The sequence below is a fragment of the Myotis daubentonii genome, chromosome 11 (genome assembly GCF_963259705.1).
Source record: "Myotis daubentonii chromosome 11, mMyoDau2.1, whole genome shotgun sequence".
NCBI classification, from domain to species: domain Eukaryota; kingdom Metazoa; phylum Chordata; class Mammalia; order Chiroptera; family Vespertilionidae; genus Myotis; species Myotis daubentonii.
Genome location: NC_081850.1, coordinates 32,881,657 through 32,895,828, shown reverse-complemented (window position 1 = coordinate 32,895,828; position 14,172 = coordinate 32,881,657). Strand labels below are relative to the sequence as shown.

The 14,172-nt window shown below is 39.0% G+C and overlaps 1 protein-coding gene across 8 annotated transcripts in view; it reads right to left on the bottom strand.

The window, feature by feature from the left end:
* The window catches only part of PLGRKT (plasminogen receptor with a C-terminal lysine), a 112,061-nt gene that overhangs the window by 54,394 nt on the left and 43,495 nt on the right, over positions 1 to 14,172 (bottom strand). The window lies entirely within an intron of this gene.

The following is a 14,172-nucleotide window of genomic DNA, read 5'->3' as shown; positions in this document are numbered from 1 at the left end:
GATTCCTTTTGTTTGGGGTTCTCTGCACTTCCTGGACTTGTAAGTCTATTTCTTTCATCAGGTAGGGGAAGTTTTCTGTCATTATTTCTTCAAATAGGTTTTCAATATCTTGCTCTCTCTCTTCTTCTGGCACCCCTATAATTCTGATGTTGGTACGCTTGAAGCTGTCCCAGAGGCTCCTTACACTATCTTCGTATTTTTGGATTCTTTTTTCATTTTGCTTTTCCAGTTGGGTGTTTTTTGCTTCTTCGCATTTCAAATCTTTGACTTGATTCTTGCGATCCTCTAGTCTGCTATTGGAATTCTGCATAATATCCTTTATTTCAGTCAGTGTATGCTTAATTTCTAGTTGGTCCTTTATCATAACCTTGAGGGTCTCACTAGATTTCTTGAGGGTCTCACTACATTTATCTGTGGTTTCTAGAAAGTTCTTGAAAAACCTTAAAAGTGTGGTTTTGAACTCTATATCCAGTAGTTTGCTTTCCCTCATTTCTGTCATTTGTGTCCTGTTTCTTTGTCTCTGCATTTTTTTTATGCTTCCCTGTGTTGGTAGAGTGGCTTTGTGTGCTAGGTGCTCTATAGGGCCCAGTGGCTCAGCCTCCCCAATTACCTGAGGTGGACACTCTTGGTGCACCCCTTTGTGAGCTTTTTTGCATAGTCTTGTTGTAGTTAAGCCTTGATTGTTGTAGGTATCACTGAGAGAAATTGACCTCCAGGCCTGTTGGCTGTGAGAATCAGCTGTGTCTACAGTGGGAGAACTTCTGTGCTGAAGACACCCTTATGGGGCAAGACTTGCTTCAATGGGGCTTTGGTGCTCACTGAGTCTGCCCCCTGAATGTGTCCCTTATGGATCTGAGGAGTTGTAATCTGGATGATCCTACTCTGACCACTGGTTTCACTGGCTCTTGGATCTAAGGAGGTGCTAATTTAGCCTCTGCCTGAGGCTACCCAGCAGGAGCTACAAAGAGAACTGCAGATTCCTCTTCCTTGTTTGGGGTTTGGATGTGCCCAAATGAGGCCCAGCTGTGAAGCAATGCAAGCTGCTGTGGGGCCTTGGGCCTTTCTTGGAAGTTCTAGGTCTGTCTGGCCCAGCTGCAGTTTGTTAGGTAATTTTCAGATTGCAAAGTGCCAGGGTATTCATATGCAAAAGCCTCTGCTGCAGCTTGGGTGGGGCAGGGTCTCAGGGGATCGACAGGGCGGAGCAAGCAGCTATGGCTGATCCTCAGCCTTGTCCTAAGAGGCCCCGCGTCTCAGTGTCCCTGTAATTGCTGAAACCACCTTTGAGAGAAAGCCGCCCTGGAGTTCCGAGTTCTGAAAGCTGTCAGACAGTCCAGTTTCTCCCCGTATGTGTCTAGGTCCCCAGAGACTCACCCAGAACTGGAGTTCAGAGCAGTCGGAGGCTTGTGGCTCCCTCTCGATTCAAAAAGACAACTGCGTCCTCAGTTGCCAGCCCTTGCTGCGTGCGCCTCCATACCTCTGCACTCCACCTCTGCAGCTCCTCTGAGTCTCAGTGTGCTTTTCTCTTTCCTTCTAGTTGTAGAATTTCCACTCAGCCAGCCTTCCTGTAGTTCTGGGTGATATCCGTTTTGTCTTTTAGTTGTATTTTTGAATTTGTTGTGGGAGGCAGCAATTTCAGGTGTTTACCTATGCCGCCATCTTGGTTTCCTCTAGTGTTTATTTTTAAATGTATTACTCATATGAATAAGTTAAAAGAGAAAGGCCCTAAGATAATCTCATTAGATAAAATATATTTTGATAAAACTTAATATCCATTTATGACTTTAAAAATATTAGTATACAATAAGAAGAAAGTTTCTTCCATACACACAGACACACACACACACACACACATATATGAGGTTCTACTTGATACAATAAGAACAGAAATATGAATTAATATTTACTGTTATTTACAGATAATGCAGTTGCCTACCTGGAGAGCCCAATGCAAATAAAAATCTAACAGGATTTTTAAAATGTTGCAATTATCCTATCTTCCTTCTGGACAAATAAATGTGTGAAAATTGTTAAGAGTATTTTGAAAAAAGAGAAATATGAGTGCAGCTTTGCCCTCATAGTTATTAAATTGTGTTACTGGTGCATAAACATATCAATAGAAGAGGAAAGAAAGGCCAGAAGGTGATCAGCATATGATAAGGTGTTTAATCAATGTGGAACATTTTAGTTTATTTAATAAGTGGTATTGGGACAAGTAGATAAAATCTGGTCAGTAATAAAATCTATCACCCTTTTGTGGGTGGAACAATGATATGCATCCTGAAATTTATCATATCACCAAGGATATTTGCAGAGCCAACTTGGAAGCACACATTGGGGAGGCGATACCAGAAGTCAATAGCTTATTGAGAAGGGTGCATTCATTCTCCAAAAACAATTCTTGTTATATGTATTTCTCCCTGTAGTAATCTCACTACAAAAATCTGAAGCCATTTTTGGTGTTGTTGTTAATCCTCACCTGAAGATACCTTTCCATTGATTTTTAGAGAAAGTGGAGGGGGAGAGACAGACAGACACATTGATGTGAGAGAGACACATCAATTGGTTGCTCCCGCATGCACCCCTACCAGGGCCAGGGATCAAGCCTGCAACTGAGGTACATTGCCCTTGACTGGGAATTGAACCCAGGACCCTTCAGTCTGCCAGTCGACGCTCTATCCACTGAGCCAAAACAGCCAGTTCTGAGGCCATATTTTTGGGTGCACATGTGTTCATAATAAATTGGACAAAATTAGACACTTCTTGAGGGAGGCAGTATAAATAACAAGGACTCCATTGACATGTATGTAGAATACATTTATAGTGTTGATAAGGTTCACAAATGACAACTTTTTTTTAAAATGAAGAGCTCTCTGGATGTACAGTGTTATCTTGTGTCCCCAGATACCCAGGAAGCAGTCATTTTATGTCATACTGAGTTTTAGCAGGATCACTAATATCAACCGTTGGATAATGGGCTGACAAAGTCCAGACTTGATACCATATGAACCAATAAGACATGCTGCCATGTTTACTGAATACAGTATCAAATATTTTTTTTAAAAGAAATGCATTTCTATTTTTTAAAGCTTTTTTAATTTTTTAGTTTATCCTCACTCAAGGATATTTTTTCCATTTATTTTTTTAGAGAAAGAGTAGAAGGGAGAGAGGGAGGAGAAGAGAGAGGGAAACATTGATGTGAGAGCGACACATCAATTGGTTACCTCCCACATGGCCCCAACAAGGGCTAGGGGATCTAACCTGCAACCGACATATGTGCTTCCTATGGGGAATTGAACCCGAGACACTTCTGTGCATGTGCTGACACTCTCACCACTGAGCCACACTGGCCAGGGCAGAAATGCACTTCTAAATAACCCATGCATTTAGATCCCTTTGGTGCCAACCAGGGACGATTGGTGAAAGTATTTTCAACTGAAAATGAAAATATGGCATAGCAAAATTTGTGGGCTAATGCTAAAAATGATTACAGAAAAATCTATAGCTTCAGATACATATATTTAAAAAAATAAAAGATTGAGAATATTTCCTCAGCTTCCATCTCAAGACACTTGAAAAAAAGAACTCTTTTCTCCACAGTGGCCAGCTGCTCATATCTGAAGTTCCCTGCAGCTCCAACAGAAGACCTCGGATCCCAGGCTGGTGGGCTTTACAGTACCTCCCACTTTGATTAATAATATGCCAGCCAACAAGTCACACAGGTGGCAGTGTTACTGGCTCCCTTCTGGACAGTGACACTGATTTGCAGAATGAAGAAGAGGAAGGACTGTAAATCTCTAAGGCTGGAAGAGTCTGGTGGAGAGGAGCCAGCCTGGTCCCAAGTACTCATAAAAAGAACTAATGCTCTGGGTTCCATCACTAACCAATTGAGTGTTTCCCCTAAACATAATTATAAAAGCAGAAAGTCACAAGCATCATTAAAGGAAATCATCATGCCAGTCTTTGCTAGGAGCCCTTCCCATAGAATGTCACAAAACATCTAGAACCCACTGTGATTTGTTTCCTGACTGTGGGCCACATGCTAAAACCCAGCTCTTCCAAGCCCTTATGGTTGATCCCTTTGGCGCCAACTAGGGGATTCTATATCACAAACAAAGGTCACAGGAGCCATTAAAGGAAATCATCATGCCAGTCTTTGCTAGGATCCCTTCCCATAGAATGTCACAGAACACCCTGAACCCACTGAGATTTCTGTTTCCTGGCTGTGGCGCCTAAATAACAAGGAAAGAAAAACCACAAATTACAAGAAGGAAGCAAGGAAGAAAATTAGAAAGGACAGGGAGAGGGTTCGTAGGCATCCTGGGGCATGCCAACATGAGGAACAACCTGGAGTTGCGATTGGCATCTGAAATGCAGAGGTGAAGGGGACAGAGCATTCTTGTAGGACTGAGTCCTTAATCTGTGGGATCTGTTGCTACCTCCAAGTAGATGTGTCAGAACTGAATTGAAGTGTAGGACGCCTAGCTGGTGTTGGAGAATTGCTTGGTGCTATTCTTGGTTAGGCACATGCCTCATACACAATGGAATTGTGATCAGAATTATAGCATACTCACCCTAATTTAGTCCCTGTTTACCAGCTTTTATAAATGCCACCTCTTCTTCTAAAGTTAAAATAATTAAAAATAAATTAAAAAGCCAAAATAATTTATGTGATTAATTGCTTTTTGGAAGGGCTTGTCACCCTTTTGATTTAGTAAACCTGATTTGCCTTGAGACTTAAGCTCTCCAGTAGGCTCAAAAACTTGATTTTGTAGGTTTTCCAGCTTTTTCTTCTTGTTAGAATTGGAGTGACCCTTTTTTTTTTTTGTTGCTTTTTAAATCCTAAGTATGCATAGATCTGTTTTATTACCATTTTAGCTATTTTTAGTTGTATGATTCCGTGTCATTAAGTTTATCCGCAATGTTAACCATCACCACTGTTCATTTCTAGAACTTGTTCATCATCCCAAATAGAAACTCTGTACCCATTAAACAATAACTCTCCATTCCCTCCTCCTTACAATCTCTGGTAATTCTATTATACTTTCTCTCTCTCTGAGTTTGCCTACTCTAGCTACATACCTCATAAAAGTAGCATCACACAATATTTGTCCTCTTGTGTTCGGCTTATTTCACTTAGCATGAAACCCTCAAGATTTGTCAATTTGTAGCTTGTGAATAGATTTCATTTCTTTTTAAAGCTGAGTCATATTCCACTGTGTGTACATGCCACATTTTGTTTATCCTCTCCTATTCTCATACACTTACTGTATTTCCTTTGTGGATTTTATTCCGATTTCTTTCTTTTTTAACAATAGTATATTATGTCAGGTTTTCTAGGAAGCTGACTCTGACTGGAGGTTTGTGTGCAGGGAGTGGATTGGGGAGTGATTCTAGATTAATACCTGTCCAGGTGTGTAGGAATGGAGCTGAGCAGAGAGAAAAGTTCATCCCCCAGACCAGTGATGGCGAACCTATGACACGCGTGTCAGAGGTGACACGTGAACTCATTTTTTTGGTTGATTTTTCTTTGTTAAAAGGCATTTAAATGTATAAAATAAATATCAAAAATATAAGTCTTTGTTTTACTATGGTTGCAAAGATCAAAAAATTTCTATATGTGACACGGCACCAGAGTTAAGTTAGGGTTTTTCAAAATGCTGACACGCCGAGCTCAAAAGGTTCGCCATCACTGCCCCAGACCCTCAGAGCTTGGGCAGGACTTCAAACGTGTACCTCCTTCAGCCAAGGAGCCTGAGCCTCTATACTCCCTGGAATAGTGTGGCTTTGATGGCTTACAACCTGTGCAATTCCACAGGGCCCTCATACTTAGAACAACCCCATGTCATGGTTTAATTATATGCTGTCACTGTTACTTGTCACCCGTCTTTTCTTAATTTTTTAACAAAGATCTCTGCATTTTCATTTTTCATTGGGCCATACAAATTACGTAGTCAGTCCTGTCCTCGACCACATATTCTGATGTTAGTTATTCCCAGAGTGAAACCCAAACCTTGACCAAGACAACTCAGTGTGGCTGAGAGGCATTCTCAGAAAGTGACTCGTCTGGGAGCCACCCACACTGCAGGGAGTTAGCATATAGTAAGCCTCAGTATTGATGGCGAGATTTGGATGGTACATGACAATATCCACTGCAATCAGCTTCTGACGTGTAACAATTTTAAATAGCTGTAAATTATGGTGCACGTGTACACATTTGCTGTCTCCATTGTACCTATCATATCATAGATTACACACCCATAAACAATAGAGTACCAATTTCAAATCATGGTCATTATTGAGTAGTATTTTTAAAATTTTTTGTGGTTCACTATTTTTATGTTTTAATATGCTTTTTGCTCATTTAATGGTCAAAATAGTACTTCAGAGTTTTTTAGTCAACGATTTACTAAGAAAAATAAAAACATACAGAAAAGGTGAAAGAAGCGTGTAACTAATACACTTGTACCCAGTACATAGACTTTATCATTAACATTTCACTGTTTGCTTTAACATATTTGTAGATATCTATCCATTCCTATCTAATCACCAATACATATTATTTTTAGTATATCTCAAAATACATTGTATTCAACAGTACATTTCACCCCAAACACTTTAGTAGCCCTATCAGAGTTCAATATTTTTTATTTTCTTTAATTATTTAAAAAAACTTTTAAATTTATTTATTGAATTTATTGGGGTGACACTGGTTAATAAAATTAGGTTTCAGGTATACAATTCTATAATACATCATCTGGATATTGTATTGTGTGTTTACCACCCCAAGTCAAGTCTCCTTCCATCTCCATTTATCACTTTACCTTCTTCTACCTCCCCCTACCCTCTTTGGTCCTTAGGCTGATGCTTTAACCACTGGCTAGGGATAGGTAAAATTTAAATACAGTGAAATATGTAAATCTTAAGTGTACCATTTGATGAGTTTTGGCAAACAGATACAGCCATGAGACACAGCTCTCCCTCCAGATACAGGACATTGCCCTATCTGGTTTGGCTCAGTGGATAGAGCTTGGGCCTGCAGACCAAAGGGTCCTGGGTTTGATGCCAGTCCAGGGCAAGTACCTCAGTTGCAGGCTCCTCCCCATCAGGGCCCTGGTCAGTGCCCATGCAGGAGGCAACCAATTGATGTGTTTCTCTCACATCGATGTTTCTCTCTGCTTTCTCTCTTCCACTCTCTCTAAAATATCAATGGAAAAATATCCTTCAGTTAAGATTAACAAAAAATAAACAAACAAACAAAAGATACAGGACATTATCATTATGCCAAAAGGCTGCATCATGCCTCTTTTCATTAAACCCTGCCCCCAATACCTGCCCTCCTCTCCGATGTAACCACTGTTTTCATTGTTTTAAATCATAGTTTACTTGATCCTGTACCAGAACTTCATGCCAAAGGAATCATATAGTATGTCCTCTTTGGGATCAGGATTCTTTCATGGAGCATAATGCTTTTGAGATTCATGCCTCTTGTTTCATGTACCAGTAGGTTTTCTTTTCTCTTTTTACTGCTGAGCTGTATTCCACTGCAAGAAGGTACCACAGGTATTTATTGATTCTCCTGTTGATGGATCCCTGAGTTGTGTCTAGTTTTTGTCTTTTCTGAATAAAGCTGCGATGAATTTCAGATATATATCCAATCTAATAATAGACAAACATGGTAATTAACCGTACCTCCGACATGCCTCTCATTGGCTAATCAGGGCGATATGCAAATTAACTGCCAACCAAGATGGTGGCCGGAGGGGAGTGTGCTCCTGGCAGAGCTGTCTTACTGAATGGTGCTGCCTGGACAATACCCACTTGGTACAGGACCAAGATGCTCAGAGTCAGGAAGGGGGAGAATTTCCAGAAGCCCATGATGCCTCTCTGCAATGGAACTATGATGTCACTACTTGCAGCAGTTCAAAGTTTTGTGAGCCTACAGACCTGGGCTCTGGTCATCCATGTAACTCCCTGGCATCATGGCTCCAGCCTGGTCACTTAATTTTTCTTCAACATTGTTTCCTCATCACCGAATAGATTGCTAAAGAGTCTGGTGAGCATGTAACATGCATTCTTTAGCAAAGCTGGAATAGTGATGCCACTTCAAATCTGGGTAGGGAGGGTAATCTCATTTCCTCACACCCCAGCTCATCCACTTTCACATACATATGCTGGCCAGGCCTCCTGAATACAGTCTTGAACACCCTGTCACAACAGCTTTTTCCAGAATGCAGCCGGAGCTATATTCCTGTTTGGGGTTGTTGGTCACACTGGCTGGGTATGTGGGGCAATGTAGGCAGAGAGGGAATATTTCTGCAGTTGGAATCTCTGAGAAACTAAAGACTAAATTCTGTTCAGCTGCTCTGCCTTCTAGCAAAGAGACTCCCATAGTCACCAAGCTTAGTAGAGTTTTAAATTAGGACCCAGGATTTAAACTGGAAAGAAAGCTCCCAGATATCAGGATTGGGGGAGAAGGGGAAGGGGCTTGCAATTTAGGACCATCTGCCCTAGGCTGTTGCACTTATATGCCTCTCACTTGGTTCTGAACTGATTTCCTAGGAATCGCTAGGCACCAGACCAAATCTGTGGGTGCACAGTCTATAGAGTTACTCCTGCGTTTTGCTCAGAGATGGGTCTGAGATAGCAAGACTGAAGTTGGGCTCTGTATGGGAACAGTGGAGCAGGAAGTCCCCAAACTGGGGCCTACCTTCATTCCGTGCTGCCCCCTGGTGGTCAGTGCACGTCATAGCGCAATTGATCTCACGGTCTCCTGGTCAAACTCCTGAGGGGACACTTTGCATATTAGCCTTTTATATATGCAAGTAACTTCCCTATCCATTCAGCTTATTCCCAGGCAACTACTCCCTCACTTAAGTTCACTGAATTAAGTTCTAGAGATATTTAACTGGAAGTCCAGGAGCGCACAGTACCTTGCCATTATGAAGATAGGTCAGGGAGGGTGAGGAGCAAGAATCTGGTGGAAGATTTTGGGAATAATTCCATTGAATTTTTTACTTAACAATCCCAAAAAATTGATAAAATTGAAATTCCTGAATACTTTAAATGTCTTATAAAGAGCTAATATAAGGATGTGCTAATTAATATTGTGAGAAACAAATGTGTATTATGGAAAAGGAAATATGTTTTGTAACTTGTCTAAGATTTTAGCCAGTTTTAAAAAATTTATATTTATTGGGGTGACATTGGTTAATAACATTATCTGTTCACCACTCAAAGTCTAATCTTTGTCTCTCACCATGTATTTGACCCTCTTTACTCTCTTTATTCTCTCCCCATTCCTCTTCTCTCTGGTAATCACCCTTATATTGTATGTGTCTATGAGCTTGTTTTTTGTTCATTTATTGCTTTCTGTTTTATAGCTCACATAAGAATGAAATCACACGTTTTTTTTGTCCTTTTCTGTCTGACTTATTTGGCTTAGCATGATACTCTCAAGATTCATCCATATTGTTGCAAATGACAGTATTTCATCTTTTCTTATTCTAGCAAATGGTTTATTTTTTATTTTTAAAAGTAATTTTTTATTGTTAAAAGTATTACATATGTCCCCTTTTCCTCCCCATTCACCCCTTCTAGCCTGCCCCTGTTTCCCTTCCCCAGGCCTTCACTACCCTATTGTCTGTGTCCATGGTTATGCATGTATGCATACAAGTTCATTGATTGGTCTCTTCCCACACATCCAACCACCTTTGCCTTCCCGTTGAGATTCCACAGTCTATTCCATGCTTCGATGTCTCTGGATCTATTTTGTTCATCAGTTTATTTTGTTCTTTAGATTCCACATATGAGTGAGGTCATGTGATATTTGTCTTTTTCTGACTGGCTTATTTCACTTAGCATGATACTCCCAGGTCCCTCCATGCTGTCTCAAAGGATACGAGATCCTTCTTTCTGACTGCTGCATAGTGTAAATGTACCATGGCTTTTTTATTCACTCATCCACTGATGGGTACTTGGGCTGTTTCCAGATCTTAGCTATTGTAAATTGCCTTGCTATGAATATAGGGAAGCATATATTCTTTCTGATTGGTATTTCAGGTTTCTTAGGTTAAATGCCTAGAAGTGGGATCACTGGGTCAAATAGCAGTTCCATATTTAATTTTGTGAGGAAGCTTCATACTGTTTTCCAAACTGGTGTAACAGTTTGCATTCTCACCACCAGTGTACTAGGATTCCCTTTTCTCTACATCCTCGCCAGCACTTGTCATTTGTTGATTTGTTGATGGTAGCCATTCTGACAGGTCTGAGGTGATACCTCATTATCATTTTAATTTGCATCTCTCTGATGATCAGTGATTTTGAGCATTTTTTTCATATGTCTTCTGGCCATCTGTATGTCCACTTTGGAGAAGTGTCTATCAGTGATGGTGAACCTTTTGAGCTCGGCGTGTCAGCATTTTGAAAAACTCTAACTTAACTCTGGTGCCATGTCACATATAGAAATTTTTTGATATTTGCAACCATAGTAAAACAAAGATTTATATTTTTGATATTTATTTTATATATTTAAATGCCATCTAACAAAGAAAAATCAACCAAAAAAATGAGTTCGTGTGTCACCTCTGACACGCGTGTCATAGGTTCGCCATCACTGGCCTAGGTTCTTTGCCCATTTTTAATTGGATTGTTTGTCTTCCTTTGCTAAGTTGTATGAGTTCCTTATATATTTTGAGTATTAACCCTTTATCAGATGTGTCATTGCCAAATACGTTCTCCCTTACAGTGGGCTCCATTTTCGTTTTGTTGATAGTTTTTTTGCTGTGCAGAAACTCCTTATTTTGATGTAATCCCATTTATTTTCTCCTTAGTTTCCTTTGCCCTAGGACAGGGGTGGGCAACCTTTTTGTGAGTGCGTGCCAAAACCAGCAAAATCTCTGACTCAAAGTTCTTCCGTATGCCAACCCTAATTTTTTGAGAACATGTTACACCTACTTGATATGTCTTAAGGTATACGTAAGGGCAGAACCTTGAAGAAATAATAAAATTCATTTGAGCGACAAAAACACAGTATATGATGATGAAAAATACATTTATTTTGTAATGTATACATGTACACTGATAGTCCGACAGAAAACTTTATGACTCCGTTTGATATTATCAGTGGGACTTTTGCTGCTGCATCACTGATGACAGAGATTTTGCATCAGGTTTATATTTCGTGACCTTCAGAGAACTGCACGAGCTACTACTTTCATCCGTCAGGCTACTGCTATTATGAGACTTAACAAAATTCATCACTGAGAACAAAGATTCACAAGCGTATGTGGATGTAAACATGGAGAGTAACGCTGTTGCAAAGTTTTTTAAACAGAAAAAATTTTCTGGAATGGCATTCCAAGTCCTCAGTAGTTTTCAACACTATTGAAATTGCTCTTCCCCTCTCCCGTCAATCCATGTCTATGGTCTTTAAGATAACTTGTTATGTAAAATTATTTATCTAAGATGCACCTACACTGAATTTATCTCAAAAATAAAAAAGTTGATATTAAGAAAAAAATTGTAAATGGAAGATTATAAGAGAGGGTTTTACGTGCCAGCAAAAGTTACTGGCGTGCCATATTTGGCACGTGTGCCAGGGTTTGCCCACCCCTGCCCTAGGAGATATATCAGTAAACACATTGCTATGAGAGATGTCTGAGATTTTGCTGCCTATGGTTTCTTCTAGGATTTTTATGGTTTCATGACTTACATGTAAGTCTTTTATCCATTTTGAGTTTACTCTTCTGTAAGTTGGTGGTCTAGTTTCTTTTCTTCTTCTCCTCCTCCCCCCCCTCCTCCTCCTCCCCCTCCTCCTCCCCCCCTCCTCCTCCTCCTCCCCCTCCTCCTCCCCCTCCTCCCCCTCCTCCTCCTCCTCCTCCCCCTCCTCCTCCTCCTCCTCCTTTTCTTTAGCATGTATTTGTCCAATTTTGTCAATAGCATTTATTGAACAGACTATCTTGACTCCACTGTATGTTCTTGCCTCCTTTGTCAAATATTAATTGAGCAAAATGGTCTCTGGGTTGATGTCTGGTGTCTCTGTTCTGTTCCATTGATCTATGTGTCTGTTCTTGTGCCAGTACCAGGGTGTTTTGATTACAGTCTCTTTGTAGTATAACTTGATATCTGGTATTGTGATCCCTCCAATTTTGTTCTTTTTTCTGGAGATGACTGCAGTTATTCAGGGTATTTTTTGGTTCCATATAAATTTTTGGAGTATTTGTTCTAGATCTGTGAAATATGCCATTGGTATTTTAATAGGGATTTCATTGAATCTGTAGATTGCCTTGGGTAGTATGGACATTTTAATGATGTTAATCCTACTAATCCATGAACACCGTATGTTCTATTTGTTTATATCCTCCTCTATCTCTTTTTTCAATGTCCTCTAGTGTTAAGCGTACAAGTATTTTATCTCCTTGGTTAAGTTTATTCCTAAGTGTCTTAATTTCTTTGTTGCACTGGTAAATGGGATCGTTTGCTTAGTTTCTCTTTCTGAGAATTCACTGTTGGTGTATAAAAATGCCATAGATTTTTGGGTGCTAATTTTGTATCCTGATACATTGCCAAATTCATTTATTAAATCTAGTAGTTTTTTAGTGGAGTCTTTAGAGTTTTCTATGTATAATATCATATCATCTTCAAATACTGAGAGTTTTACTTCCTCCTTTCTGATTTGGATGCCTATTTGTTCTTCTTGTCTAATTGCTATGGCTAGGACTTTCAGTACTGTGTTGAATAAAAGTGGTCAAAGCTGACATCCCTGTCTTGTTCCTGTTCTTAAAGGAAATAGTTTTAATTTTTTCCCATTGAGTATGATGTTTGCTGTAGATTTGTCATAGGTGGCCTTTATTATGTTGAGATATGATCCCACTATTTTAACTTTGCTGAGAGTTTTTATCAAAAATGGGTGTTGGATTTTTTTGAATGCTTTTTCTGTGTCTATTGATATGATTTTTGTCTTTTAATTTGTTTATGTGATGTATCATGTTTATTGATTTGTGAATATTGTACCAGCCTTGCATCCCTGGAATAAATCCCACTTGGTCATGGTGTATGATCTTTTTAATATATTGCTGGATCTGATTCGCTAATATTTTGTTGAGGATTTTAGTATCTATGTTCACCAGGGACATTGGTCTCTTTCTTCGTAGTATCCTTATCTAGTTTTGGAATTAGGATAATGCTGGCCTCATAAAAAGAACTTGGAAGTGTTCCTTCCTCTTGGATTTTTTGGAATAGTTTGAGGAGGATAGGTGCTAGTTGTTCTTTGAAGGTTTGTTAAAACTACCTGTGAAGCCTTCCAGGCCAGGGCTTTTATTTGCTGGGAATTTTCTTTATTACTGCTTTTATTTCATCATTTGTTATTGGCCTATTCAGGTTTTCTGATTCTGACTCAGTTTTGGTAGATTGTATTTTTTTATTAGGAATTTGTCTATTTTATCCACGTTGTCTAGCTTGTTGGCATATAGTTGTTCATAGAATTTTCTTATAATCCTTTGTATTTCTGTGGTGCCAGTTGTTACTTCTCTGCTCTCATATCTGATTTTATTTATTTCAGTCCTCTCTCTTTGTTTCTTGATGAGTCTGGCTAACAGTTCATCAATCTTGTTTATCTTTTCCAAGACCAGCTCTTGGTTTCATTTTTATTTTATTTTATTTTATTTTTTATTTTATTTTATTTTATTTTATTTTATTTTATTTTATTTTATTTTATTTTATTTTATTTTATTTTATTTTATTTTATTTTATTTTATTTTATTTTTAGTCTCTGTGTCATTTATTTCTGCTCTAATCTTTATTATTTCCTCCTTTCTACTTACCCTTGGCTTTTCTTTTTGTTCTCTTTCTAATTCTTTAAGTTGTAGGGGTAAATAGTTCATTATTAATTGTTATTGTTTTTTTGAGGTAGGTCTGTAGTGCTGTGAACCTGCTCTCAAGACTGCTTTTGCTGTGTCCCAGAGATTTTGGATAGTTTTGTGTTCAATTTCATTTTTTTCCAGGAAGTTTTTTTTATTTCTTTCTTGATCTCATTGATAACCCATTCATTGTCTAACAACATGTTATTTAGCCTCCATGTGTTTCAATGTTCTGAGTGTTTTTACTGTAGTTGATTTCTAATTTCATTCCATTATGATCTAAGAAGATGCTTGATATGATTTCAGTCTTCTTGAA